The sequence below is a fragment of the Dermacentor variabilis genome, chromosome 5, assembly GCF_050947875.1.
Source record: "Dermacentor variabilis isolate Ectoservices chromosome 5, ASM5094787v1, whole genome shotgun sequence".
Taxonomy (NCBI): domain Eukaryota; kingdom Metazoa; phylum Arthropoda; class Arachnida; order Ixodida; family Ixodidae; genus Dermacentor; species Dermacentor variabilis.
Window position 1 is genome coordinate 132,123,674 of NC_134572.1, and position 13,939 is coordinate 132,137,612.

The 13,939-nt window shown below is 46.2% G+C and overlaps 1 protein-coding gene across 1 annotated transcript in view; it reads right to left on the reverse strand.

The window, feature by feature from the left end:
* The window catches only part of LOC142583165 (homeobox protein Hox-A1-like), a 193,011-nt gene that overhangs the window by 120,653 nt on the left and 58,419 nt on the right, over positions 1–13,939 (reverse strand). Inside the window, exon 2 of the mRNA XM_075693518.1 lies at positions 1,583–1,626. The gene's annotated coding sequence lies outside the window, so the exon portion shown is untranslated. The remainder of the gene's footprint in view (positions 1–1,582; positions 1,627–13,939) is intronic.

Consider the following 13,939-nt stretch of genomic DNA (forward strand, 5'->3'; position numbering starts at 1 on the left):
CCGAGCTTTATTTGAGACACCCGTAAACAAAAGTCGGAGGCCCGAGTCTCGTTAAAATGGGAGGAGGGATCGAAGGGACGTTGAAGGGGGGGTTGGGAGGGGGAGGAGGGCGAGTATGGTACGGTACGTTAGTAGGCGAGGGGCGTCAGCCAATGGCACAAGTGAGGAGCAGCGGACGCCACAGTCGCACAGCACCGAGCCCGCAGCTCGAACTGGGGGCCGAAGTTCACAATGAAAGCCAGTGTGCGTGCTCGCGCGCGTCCCCATGCCCGGCCCGATCCATAACTGTCAGGCGCCGGAGGGGAGCATTATATTTAGTTTCTCTCTTCCGGGACCCAACGTAGTTGAGGAAGAAGGAGGGGGTAGCGAGGAGGGGATAGCTGGCGGCGCGAAGGAGAGGTTTTCCAGGGACATCGCCCACGGGGCCAGGTGTTCCGAGCCGTCGCCAGGCAGAGACGCCGAATCAGTTCTGGTGCACCAGTGTACTGCACTACCCGCCTGCGCGCGTGCTTGAGCCCAGCTATGCGCACCGGGCGGACGCCCGAGCCTGGAAGGAAATAGCGCGTGGTTTTGGACGAACGAGAAAAAGATAGAGGTGCGCTTCGAGGAAGTCCGCGGGTAAAAAGTGGAACAGACGGAACCACGTTCGGGAGAAGGATGAGCGGAAAAGTGCACTGCTTTATTATTGTTCTTTATTCGTGTGAGTGGCCAAATATTAATGTATGGACAGTTCTTGCTAAATTTGACATAATGCCGGTGGCAACAAATTTAATGCACATTTGTTGTACTGCGCGGTCGAGTATTAAACTTGGTACTCGTTGATGCGAACTTGCACTGATTCATTACGCGCTTTCTTCTTCGCTATGCATAAGGTTATCTCTTCTTTTTTTGTGTGTGTGTGTGTCGTGGCTGTACAGATTGAAGCTGTCATGGTAACGCCCGCTGGGAATGAACGTACGCATATCACTGTTCCAGCACGGTACGCAAAACTTATTGCATAGCAGGCTATGTCTGAATTAGCTGACGCTATCTTTTCTACCTTTTCTAGCTTTTGCATTCATTTCTACATTTGTTTCCTTTTTGTTTCGCTTTTCCTACATTCTTCACTCACAGGAGTTTATCGACTATGATTTTGATTGCCGCCCTTGCGGCGCTCCCATCACTTAATAAACAACAACGCTCAGCAACTGAACACGCCAACGTGCAGCTCACACTCTGCGTGCACTCCAGCTTTGCCTGTAATTTGTCTGTCAGAGGGGAGACCTGAAGTTCCGGCTGAAGCTACGCCACTGCACTGCGCATGCGTACATAGAAACGTGTCAGCTCTATACCGATCACGATCCGCGTGCTGCAAGGTTGGGCGCATTCGCCGTGAAACATCCACAGCTGCTCTTCATTCATTTCTTGTATGTGAGAGCACACCGCACGGTAACCTGATTGCATCAGTGACTGCTTATGCAGCCGGCAGGTTTTCTGTAAATGTTCACAGTTACAGACGTCAGCGTCCAATGCATCTTGACTGATGGACATAATAATTATTTTAGAACGGGTAAGAGCTCAATTAATTAAGGAAATGGCTTACCTAAGTATACCTCCGACTGCAAAAGCTTTCTTCAGCAGGAGGTCCTGAAAAAAAAAAAAAGAAATTCTATATTGAGAAAGGCTGTTTGTTTTATTTATTCTAAGTTTAAGCGTACAGACCCCCCCGCACGCACGCACGCACGCACACAGCTAATGGTGGCAAAGTACATTCCCTTCCTCGAGACTGTTACGGAGGCAGGTCCTTCGCCTGAATTTCACACAGCAATTAATTAATCGTGAATTATCCTTAGCCCCCTCGGTATACGGGACCCCATCCTCGACAAGACGTACACGTCATGATCAAACATGCGCATTTACCCCTCATTTCGCCGGGACAAATAGATACGAATTTTCTTTCTTCCCCAGAACAGTGTCTGAGTGTAACTCCCGACCCGCGATGTATTGAAACGTTCCTAGTGAAGTTCGTTACTCATATGCTCTCTGCTATGCATATTTATTTGTATTTATGTATAGCATTTATATGGCTATATTTGCATTTTTTTACTTGCATTGTTTCTAATTTGCCTTGTATGGTTGGGTGCCCTGCTTGCAAGGACCGATGCATGGTCTGCAGTATATATATATATATATATATATATATATATATATATATATATAGGTCGCTATGTCCACCTTTATATTTTATATATATATATATTATATATATATGTATATAGGTCGCTATGTCCACCTTTATATTTAAAACCGCAGAGAATACCTCCTCGTATGCGACCAATGCACCGTTCCCCTAAGCTACGTGCTGTGTGGCAAAGTAGCGAGGAAAGTGCACTTTCCCGCCAGTTCCGTGATCCGAAAACTTCTGCGGTCGCCTGTGCTTGCGTGTCTGCCTAATGTGTGCCGGTAAAGCAAAAATAGACTTTATTCACTTAGGGCGGCACGCTTTGTCATCAATTTACTTTGTCCACATTGTTAGTTTCTCGATTAGCGTTGTTGCAGCTCGTATCGGGGTTTCTATTTTCTTCTTTTCGTTAGAACAGACATCTTTAACATGCGTATATGTTCTCTGACGATAGCGTCCTTCATCGGGCATGCTAACTCCAGGGATGAGGGCAAGGTGACGACCACTTTGAAAAGGAAAGAGTATCGTTTAGCTCTAGGGTCTAGGGTATGCCAAATGAGCAGAACAGCCCTTGTTGCCTCACCATACCATAACATTTATTCTTCATTTGCGGCGGCCTTTCATTTACTGTGCATTTTAGGACGATCGCTGCAGTGAACCATATTGTCAAGCAATTTGACTCAACTACCGAATCTAATAAGGACACCTGCTTCAACAAGGATTCGCGGTATTACGCGGAACTAGAGTTAGCGGTCCAACAAGTCCGATGATTCGGACATTGACCAACCTATCAGTGTCGTCTGCATTTACGAAATTGTTTGCCCTTTGAGGTTAGAGCAAGTGTTACAGACTTGCGCAAGCGTTGTCTAATTTTCCTCTCAGTACTGACAAGGAGGAGGAGACAAAGGAGAGGAAAGACAGGGAGGTTAGCCAGTGTAAGTACCGGCTGGCTACCCTGTGCTGGGGAAAGGGGTAAAGGGAATAAAAGGACAAAGAAGAAGAGGGGGAAAATGGGAAAAAAAGAGAAAATTCACACAGTAACGCGAAACTACGCGCTACAACGTTCAAAGGCGGTCGCACAATTCGCAGTTCCTTAAAAACTTCAACAAAGCCCTTAAGGCCTTGAGTGCCGAAGCCCGTCTGGACCAATGTCCTAGAGCTTTTTCCTCTGTAAAGGGGCGATTGTCCAGTTTTGCGAGAGCGGTCACGAGCCCTTTTCTTCGCACTGCGTAACGGGGACAGTCACATAGTACTGACAAACTTACGATATAAAGTGATTCATACAAGGCAAAAATAAAATAAAAGGTGACACACTATTGGTGAACTAAAGAAAATTATCTGCAGAAGTTATTAATTCTCTTTTGTCGATCGAAACCACACTGTTTTGTCTATATATATATTTTTTTTCAGAGGATCGGCGGACTACCTGCAGGGGATTCACGCTTGTGTATAGCAATGTTCACTACCACATCTTGACATCACCGCCACGAAAAAGAAAGGACCTGCTACCACGCGACACCGGTTTCCTGCGAAATATCTTCCCAAGTAAGTCTAAATTTCTACACGCGAAGCCGAAGGCTGTCGTCACGCAAGCTTCCCTGACGTATACGTGAACGCTGTGCTTCGGAATGCGCAGCCAAGAATGTGTCGGATCGTCACTTTCCACAAGGCGAGTTCTGCTGCATTGACAGTGGATCATTGTCGGCACTCCGCAAACGCTGTGCCGGAGGGCACAGGTAAATGCATCACAGCCGACTTACAGTTTGCGTGCTCATGACGAGTACGATGGCGGTGATGTCGACCTTGCCTTTGATTCGCTTTGCAAATACATTATTCCGCATCTTGCATATGTACCGCATCCTCTAAGTAACGGTTCGGCGGCCGCATTTCGATGGGGGCGAAATGCGAAAACACCCGTGTGCTTAGATTTAGGTGCACGTTAAAGAACCCCAGGTGGTCAAAATTTCCGGAGTCCTCCACTACGGCGTGCCTCATAATCAGAAAGTGGTTTTGGCACGTAAAACCCCAAATATTATTATATTAAGTAACGGTGACCGAAAGTATGGGTTGACAACAGCGTCAATAAATTCGCGAGAAAAGAAGAAACGCAACCTATAAGCCACGCGACGTAGCGCCGCAGGCATGGCATCGTCGCAGTTGAGACCACGTACGACGGCACCTGGCGATAATGTTACTAACTCACGCGTTTCGTTTTATTTTAAATCCGGTGCAAAAGTCGCCAGACAATGGGAACGCGCGGTACACGATACGAAATTAATTGCAGAATAATCAATAGCTTGCATGTTTAAAACTGGCAATGCCAAAGTTCTTGTTATGATCCCCCGGCGTTCAGTTATTCGAATGCTAATAATAAACAAAAAGACTACTCTTCATTTGGTTATTGAAAGCACAGGTGGAAAGACACGTGAGCATTCGGGCACCCCTTGGGCATATCAGCTGGCATGGCGAGGCGAGGGCCTGCCCGAAGTGTCAATTCTCGTCGCCACAGTTGTTTGTCTATAGAATGTGCGTTTTGATTTGTTCATCCCATGTATAGACATTAGCGTTACTGATACTTAGGTTCGTCATTAGGGCTGCGAAAGTCCTCGAACGGAACACCACCGATCCGCGACCTCGTCTCTCGAGCTGCTGATGATTGTCAAACGAGAATCGCTGCACAAGGTGTGCGCCTATCTGCGCGACCTACTTTTCTCCGTCGAGAGTGCGTCCCCGACAACAAGGCGAGACTATATAATAATCCCCAACGCAGGCAGCCCACATGCTGCTGCCGCTGCCGCGCTATCTCGTTGACCATCCTGACAAGTCGGCGAGTGCGTGTCCGATGACGGCTGCAGAAAGCGCTATTTTCTTGCCAGAAACTAAACGAAGATGACTGCGCGCAGGGCCTGCAACGAGCTCCCCGCGATCACCGACGAGAGGGGAGACCTGAAGAACTGATTGCGAGCTCGAGCGATCGATCGGTCGATGAAAGCCGTGTCTGGTGTCGCGTGGTCCCCTCGTGTCTCCACCGGGCCCCCGACGTTTCCGACGCCACCCGACGTCCACCTGGGGAGGCGCGCGACCGCCAAGTGCATTTTCGTGCCCCTCTCGATGGACCGTTCTGATTCCCGTCGCTAATTTCCTATCGGTCCAGCAAAAAGTTCTCGCGGGGGGCTCCCAGCAGCGGGAGTTGGAAGCGAATGTCTAGTTTGTCTTTTCTGCCTGCGAATGTGGCAGCGCTGTAGCGGCTTCCCGCTTGCTTGCTGCTCGGCAGTTTATGCGTTCTGACACTAAATGCGTGCTCTTTTGTGCAAGGGTGCAGCATGGCGTCAGCTACGGTTAACACTTACAAGCCCAATTCGCGACGCTGTTTTCGCGTTTCACTATGGTTCGAGATGTTCTGACGCCCATGCCTCGTCGTTCGGGACCAAGAGCGTCGCGACAGCGAAGACACTAGCAACCCTTAAGTGTGAGCATCTCTGCGCGGGGTTCTGATAGAACGACGCCAACGTTATAGCCCCCCCAATTCACTGCACGGTTTTATCGGGACTGTATGTGTAGCACCAGCTTTTCTTCGGTCCGCGTTATGGTCTCTCTTCTCCGTGCGCCTCCCGCCAGCAAGACAGAGGGAACAGGCCTCTCAGTTGGGGGATGAGAGAAGCCCTCCGCCAGCCCGAAAACGGTCCTTTTTCTCTCCGTCCGTACATCTCGGCAGATCTTCTGCGTGGCGTTCCTTGTTATTCCTGTCATGTGCCGTCCGCGTTGTCTCTTCGCGCGTCGAGGAAGGGGAGTAAGGGTGGAAAGAGGAAGTTGTAGGCAAGCTTCTACACGACCCCCTCCTCACCCTCTCAAACCCCCTCCCCTTTCCGAGGCTCATGGCATCTCGTAATGTCCGCCTTGTCTCTTCATCGTTTCCAGCGGCGAAGGCTGGGAGCAGCTACAGGCGCGACGTAGCTGTGGCTTCTTCGACTTGCTCTTCTACTTCTGTTGCTTCTGCGTGCACTTTTGCCGCCGGCCCCTCCGCCCCTGTCGCCCGAGAGGGCCTGTTGTTTCTTATTGACGCGAACGAAGAGTGGGGGGATCATGGCGACGGGGCGAAAGTATCGCCGTCGTATTGTCCTGTCGTCCGGAGGAGTGACAGTCGACATCTATTGATTTCGCCATTGTCTCGCGCTTCTCGGATCGTGCATTCCGTGTTTTCTCGCCCTTTCCTAGCCAACCCCACACCCCCTACCACCCTCGTACGTATCTCGACCCGGCTCTTTGCCACAACGTGGCCCTTTGCTTCCTGTAGCTCCCGCTCTCTCGCGCCTTTTTCTCCCTGCTACGCGGATTTTCTTCGGTTTCTCTTCTGATGACTTTTTTTTTCTTCTTTTTGTTCGACCGTAGGTGCGGCGAGATGACGTCGCCTTGCGTCACGAATGACGAGCGTCCGCAAAGATACGGGAGCCAGGAAGGAAGAAAAATATATACGCGGCGAGGTCTGCGCGGTGATTCGCAGCATGCGAACATTGCCGGCGAGCAGCTAATGTTCCCTAGAAACTGTTGAACCGCTGGCGTGCTTAGGAAATACCATCAACCAACTTTATTATTATTATTATTATTATTATTATTATTATTATTATTATTATTATTATTATTATTATTATTATTATTATTATTATTATTATTATTATTATTATTTCCTGCTTTGCTTTCGCTGCGTACCTGTCTGCAGCAGATAACCTTCGATATTTCCAGCGTTCTTTTGTAATGTCAAAGCTTCGAATCAGCGAAGTCAGAGAGCCATAGAGAATGAAATGTCAACCTAAGGCGTATCGATGGCTTCGACAAGTGTTCCCTGAAAACCCATGCAGTCAGGAACGTCCGCGGCGCCCGGTGAGACCACGGCATATACCAGAGGCTACAAGCGCTCAGCAAAATGAAGCGAACAGGGCATACATTCGTTGAAACCACCCCCACAATACACAGACAGCACCCGTTTCAATAAAGAACAACCTCAAAACAAGCATCCGAGCCATAAGTTATGCAATGCATACCCCCCGCAGCAGTTGTAGTGGTGGTTCTACAGCAGCTTCGCTGGTCATCCACATTCGGAGGGCTGGGATGGAGAGTCAATTTTCTTTTTCTGTGTTTCTTTTCAAGTTACATTATTCCTTTTATTTCGGATGTCTGCCTAGCAATGTTCGAACTGTTGTTTGATTACGCCTATTTGTTTTCTGTGACTGCAATTTTACCATCTAGGATTCCAGGTTTGACATGAACTTTTATTGCCACGTACCGATGACCTGGTGCTATTTGTATGGTATACGCACCTAACTGGCGGTCAGGCCAGTAGACCAAACACCAGCAAATGCAGTGAACACAGCTACTTGGCCAGCGGGTCTACCAGTAAGGAGGCCCAAGACAACAATGATACTAGTATTTTAAGATTTGGATAGTGATATAATGTGTACTCATAATAGTGTGGGTCTTCGGAGTAAAGAATAACCATGACCCTAATGTCCAAGTTGGCATTTCATTGTCAGTTACTTCTAAATAAACATCAACGCCATATTTATTTATGTAAGTGATAAAGACGTCTAATAAATTACGTGGACCACACCGTTTGTGAGCAGATGGAACGTTAAGCCAACGAGAATTCACAATCGATCTCGCGCAGGAAGGTGCCAAACGTACTCTACGAAGGGATGCTGTGTCCTGATTTGCTCCCTATGAAAGTGGCTGTTTTTACTTTATCGCTGGTCTTTTTGTGCAGCTTTATTGTCAAGCAAGGATGAGATTATGAACGGTATTGTCTGTGCCTGAACAGCAATAACTGCGTGTGGATATATCAGGCGTTTCTTTTCTTTTTCTAGCTGCATCAAATTTTAAAGAAGTTCCTGTTACAGATGGCATAATTCGAACCCTCGACCTAAATTACTGACTGAGGCGGCCCATTAGTTCTACAAAAAATCGAAATGCTTAATTGAATAATTAACGTGGCAATACTGATTAACTTTCTAATTATATTAATTTAGGACGCATATGAGTTCGCAAGGCGTATCTACTTAGAACGGATTCTCATGACTACATCAGTTTCGATGTATTAACCTCAATGTGTCCGATGAAATGCATTGGCGTTTCAACTACTTCTGGGTTTCAATGAATAAAACTGCGTTTTTTTTTTAACTGAATGAAACAATGCATTTTTACCACAAGTTTGGTGGCGCATGTCTGGAAACCGGTGCCATCTTCAGAATTCGCTCTAAGTCGACATGCTTGGCAAATTCTCTAGCCACGATTAATAGGCTCAAATGCGAGCCCTAGTGCAATTAATTAAAAAGTTAATTATTGCCATTATGGTAATAATTCAGCGAATTCACTTCGAGGGATATAACTGTGCTATCTGTCATAGGCAATCTTTAGAAATTTGGCGCAGCTAAACAAACACCATATTATACATCTATAGCCCGAATGAAGAAGACGCTGAAGTGACCAGCTGAAGCGACAGAGAACAGGTTGACTATAGTGCTTTCCCATTTATTTATTTATTTATTTATTTATTTATTTGTTTGTCTCTTACTAGCAACCTACGACATTCATGGTCGTAGCTGTCTGCTGACCCGGAACCGGTTGATCGGTTGTAAGCACACTTGGCTGTCAGCTCTCAGCATTTCCTTCTTTTGTCGCACCGAAGTCCCGTGCGGATCGCTAGCGGATCGGGCAGAGCGAGGCGTCGAGGAGAGTTCTGTCAACTCGCCTACTAGGGATGGCAAGATGCCCATAACCGCGGTCGAGTTGAGCTGGGTGAGTTCGACGTGTCACTCGAGTTGATGAACTCGACCGAGCGGGTCGAGTCAGCAGTCGAGGTGACCCAGCCCGAACCGCTCGGTCGCGTCGGTGTGAATGAAGCTACAGGAAAGAAAGTCGTGTTTGCTTAATGTTGGTGCGCTCGCACGGACAGCGCCATGCAGTGAAAACGTTCGCACATGGCCAGTCACCCTCGACAAGCAGACAAAAGTCACGGCTTTCAATGCCTGTTTTGACTGACGAGTGTTAGCCCATTCGCGGACAGAATCCGATCGCCCAGTCGTCCCAGTGCGCTGGAGAGTGATTGTCTTTGTTATTCCCATCAAGAACAGTGCGCACAATAATGTGTCGATAGATGTTCTCTTCGCAAAAAAATAAATAAAATAAAAAAGAACGTCTTCCATAGCAGAGTGGACAGTTTTACCTTGAGAGGAGGTTTATCAAATCTATAAAAGGTGCGAAGTCGAAAGACAGGTATCAACGCCCACCTGACGTATCCGCAGCGCAGGTCGCCGTGACGTCACATATTCTTTATTGGCGTCTGCTCGGGTCTAGTAGAATGTTTATAGGTAAAGAACAACAACGTAGCATCCTAAGAGATCAAAGACTGGGGCTATAGCAAGTTTCGAAAGCGTTGCAAAAAGAGCGTGTTCCCGCCCATTGCGAAAGACGGTGCATGGAGTTAATACAAAAAATCTGGGTAAACATGCATGTGCCCGTGGTTGCCACTATACGCACTCCACAGGTGGCCGACTTCGCGGTGCGCAGAATAAACGTAGCTTTTGCTGCTTGAACAATCACCGCTGCCACTTCCTTTTCTTTATTTTTGTTTTGTTTTGTTGTTTTCACCTATTTCCCGTATCACACCTGCTTTAGGCGCGATATTTCACGTTTAAATCCTCTTCGTGTGTCAAAGACAACGCAGGACTTGCTTACTTGCTTGTTGGCCTTTTCGTTTACCGTCTGTAGTTCTCAATAAAGGTCTTGCGACACTCTCGAGCCGGTCTGTGACAGGTTTGCTACAAGTCCGAGAATAACCCCCAATGTTGAAAGTTGGCGCCTTTGGGGCGTCGATCCGTGTGACTCCCAGTCTGATGACGTGCAGGATAACACTGTCGTTGTTCCTGATGTGATTACGCTTCTTTCTTTATTGTTTTTTTTTGTTACTATTTCAATGTTACAACCAGAGCGGCCCGCAGGCTTCGAATTGAACTGCTGCAGTGGTTCCGTAGATAATGTTTTCTGCTCCTGAACGCATGTTCACGCGTTCCGTTCCCCGCAGTGGTGGCCACATTACGATGGGGGCGGAATGCAAAAACGGTCCGTCTGTAATTGTAGGTTCAGTTGCACGTCAGGTGCCAAATTAAACCAAAACCAAATCCTAAGGCTTAACCTCCCAAAGCAACACACCGGCTGTATGGAAGATGACGTATATACAGTGGAGGAGGCTCCAACAGACGTTGACCACCTGGGGTTCTTTAATGTGCGCCTAAATCAAATACACGAGCCTTTTTGCATTCCGTTCCCATCGGAATGCGGCCGCTGCGGCGGCGACTCGAACCTTTCACCACGTGTTCAGCAACAGAGCTCCATAGCCACAGAGCCACATTCGCTGGTACGTTTTGCAACGGCCGATGGAGATAATTAATAGACAGGGATGTACCCGGGAGCCCGCGGGTGCTGTGACATCGGTTGCACAACGTGAGCTGGGAACTATTAAGAACGCGGCTCTTCAAATAGGGTCGCTGAGAACTTCCTGCTTACCTACTCTTTTCGGCTAATAAATGGGACCAATTATAAAGTTATAATATACGTATAGAAAGATTGTGTGTAGATGTTGAATTAGATACTCTTTGGAAGGCGTTTCTCAAGGAATACCGCAAACGAAATCTTTGAAATAAAGCAAAGAAAACGTTTCTCTTATTGAAGAGGCTTCGCATGGCTTTTTTTATGAAGCACACGATGTTGTGCAGAGCTGTGAAGTCTGTGAACTACAATGGCGGTGCTAGCTGTCTGCGCTTTATACTGTCCTGCCCTACCATGCCGCGCCGTACAAGCTGTCCGTCAGTGCTTTGGCGAAGTTCATGATTTCATTGTCTTCTTAAAAATTTATTGATGTAACTGAATCTATATGTAAAAAAGGAATGAATAAATTTGTTCGCAAAAATGAAAATAATAAAAGAAATTAGATAAGCTTTTAGCAAAATATTGCAACCTGTAACTGAACGAATGTATTCAATTTGCACTTTCTGTATGCGGTTAGCTTCATTCATTTGTAAAACTCCGAACTGCGCATCCTGACGGCGAGGAACGCATTCAGTCATCCATTTCGCGAAAAACTTTCCAACCACCTGTTCCGTCCTGTATACGCCGCATCTGAAGTGGCACCTGTGTAAAACAAGATATGTTTGGGGAGCTGTCTAGATGAGTCACGGGAATTCATCCGTGTCTTTAGAGTAAGGACGCCACAGGCTTTGTGCCTCAGCGCTTTCCTGCCATTATCATAATCACTGTCGTTGCCTGCTTGTTGAGACTCCATATAATTTCTAATAATTATAATTTCTCATTTCCGCACGCACGCACGCACGCACACACGCAGACGCACGCACGGACGCACACACGGACGCACATGCGTACGCACACGCACTCACACCCCTTGAGCATAGCTCCTAATGTAGACGTGACCTTCTGCTAACCAAAAAGTCATGTTATAAGTCACTTTAGTACGAAAATTAATTACAAAGGTGATTTATGAGGTGGACTTGCAGAACTGAGGAGACGTTCAACGAGCTTCTCTTTATCGCTGCCGTTAATTCGCCTTTTTTCTATCTTGCAGAAGAAGGCGCGCAACTTAGTGATAACCGGTACATACATCCACGTAACCAACACATCAATTTTTTTTTCATGATTTAGAGCATCATGATTTTTGTAATATTTTAAGAAGCGGCTTGCCATCGCGGCCGTGGGAAAGTGGATGCCCAGCGAAGCGGATGCGAAATCCTCACTACAGCTGCTGAGGGGTGGTATCCAGTGCTTTATTGATGGTTCGGATGCTTCTGTTGAGCTTGTTCTTTATTGAAACGTGTGCTATTCTTTGTGTTGTATGGGTGATTTGAATGAATGTATGCACTGTTCGCTTCCCTTTTCCGAGTGCTTGTAGCCTCTGCCTCAAGAAGGTATGAACCATCGCATTTTTTCCTTGCTTAAGGGGGATTGAGTCATTGCATTTTCGCTTGCTTGCGAGAGTATGGGCCATTGCTGATGATTATAGATGCCTGTTTTGAGCTTGTTCTTTATTGAACTGTGCGTTGTCCTGTACATTGCATGCGTGATTCCAATGAATGCACGCACTGTTCGCTTCACTTTGCTCAGTGTTTGTAGCCTCTGCATTACTAGGGAAATGAGCCATTGTAATTTTGCTTGCTTAGGGAGGTATGAGCCATTGCTGATGATGATAATCCTCGTTCACAGACGGGCACGAAAAGTACCGACTACTGAGAACTGAGACGCTAACAGCTTCGCTGTAATACTCATTTGAAGTGAGTTCTGTATTTATGCTACATGCCATACATGTTTTCTGCAGTATTTCTGTTATATTTCCAGGGAAATATGCAAATTTGGAGGCATTAGGAACAAACTTTCATAATTCGCGACTGAAGTAGTTATGACCTTATTCACTCTTGCTAATCTCGTCTGGGGGCTTATACGTAAAATAGAGCCCGTCCTTTTTGGTCTCGACAAACAAAACCTTCCAAGCTTTACTTCGGTGCAAACTGCGATGTCTGCTGTATAATCATATGCATGGGAAAACCATAAATCCTATCATTGGTCCGCCTCTGCACCGTTTTGAATTAAATTGGTCGCATTTAGTAGAGAAGGCTGAACTATACTGGCCTATAAAGCAGAATTTTGCTGTAATACTTGATATATTTTACAAACATTTGCTAAAATCGGTGAGCTGAAAAGAAATGTGAAGCACAAAGTTCGCACATCCATAGCTCTGCACCGTAAACTCCTAACACAGTTCTGTAAACAATATCTCGCAGAGGATCTCAAGCGCCACCAGTGTAATTTATGATTTTATAGGTTGGCGTGCAGTTGTTACAATATTTGTGAGTGTGTTGCGAAAGTCTCGCTAAGAAATTATAGTCGTATATTTCAGAGTGGGATCTCAGTAGGTGCAAGATTCTTGTAGTGAAAGAAACAAACAAACGCGAAAACATGTAAAGAAACAACTGGACAGGAAAGAACGTTCTGCGTTTTTTTTTTTCATTTGTTTTCGCGTCTTTTCCACTGCAGAAAGTATGAACCAACTATCCCAACAACTAGAAGGAATCGGTGCGCTTAACAGAATCGCGATATTGTGCTTACTCTGTTCCGTATTTCTAAACTTTATGCTTGAGTTCATGTTTTAATTTTGCAATGCTCAGCAGTTGTTGTCCACCAAAATTGCAAATCTACTTCGTGCAATCCATAGAAATTAAAATTTTTCTTTTATATGTAACAAACAAACCCAACAAAATAGATTGTTCTATCAATGAATGAATGAATCAATCACTCCTCAAAGTGGTTGTAGTTGGTAACGAGAGAAACCATCTCGCCGGCCCCATGTGTACAAATAGTAGCTGACGTTAGCGTTTTTTTTTTTTTTTTACGTAAGACAGAGTTTAAACGGCATTTTTTGAGACGTTTTGTAAAGATAAAATGAAGCTGAATGCGCAAGAAAATATTATATGAAAACGCCACAATGCTCAGATAAACGAGCTAAATATTTGCCTTATATATTTTTATTTCTCTTTATACGCTTGGTCCGGAATTAAAGCGGAGACATCTTAACACCTTACACTGTCCAATACAGCAACGGTAGATAAATGAACACGCAAATGGGATTAGGAGGCACCAGTAGAAACCAGTAGGCTCAGACATATGTGCACTGCAACCAATCCTAAGGATGCCGTCGTCTCTCCTCAGCAAGCACACCGAAAC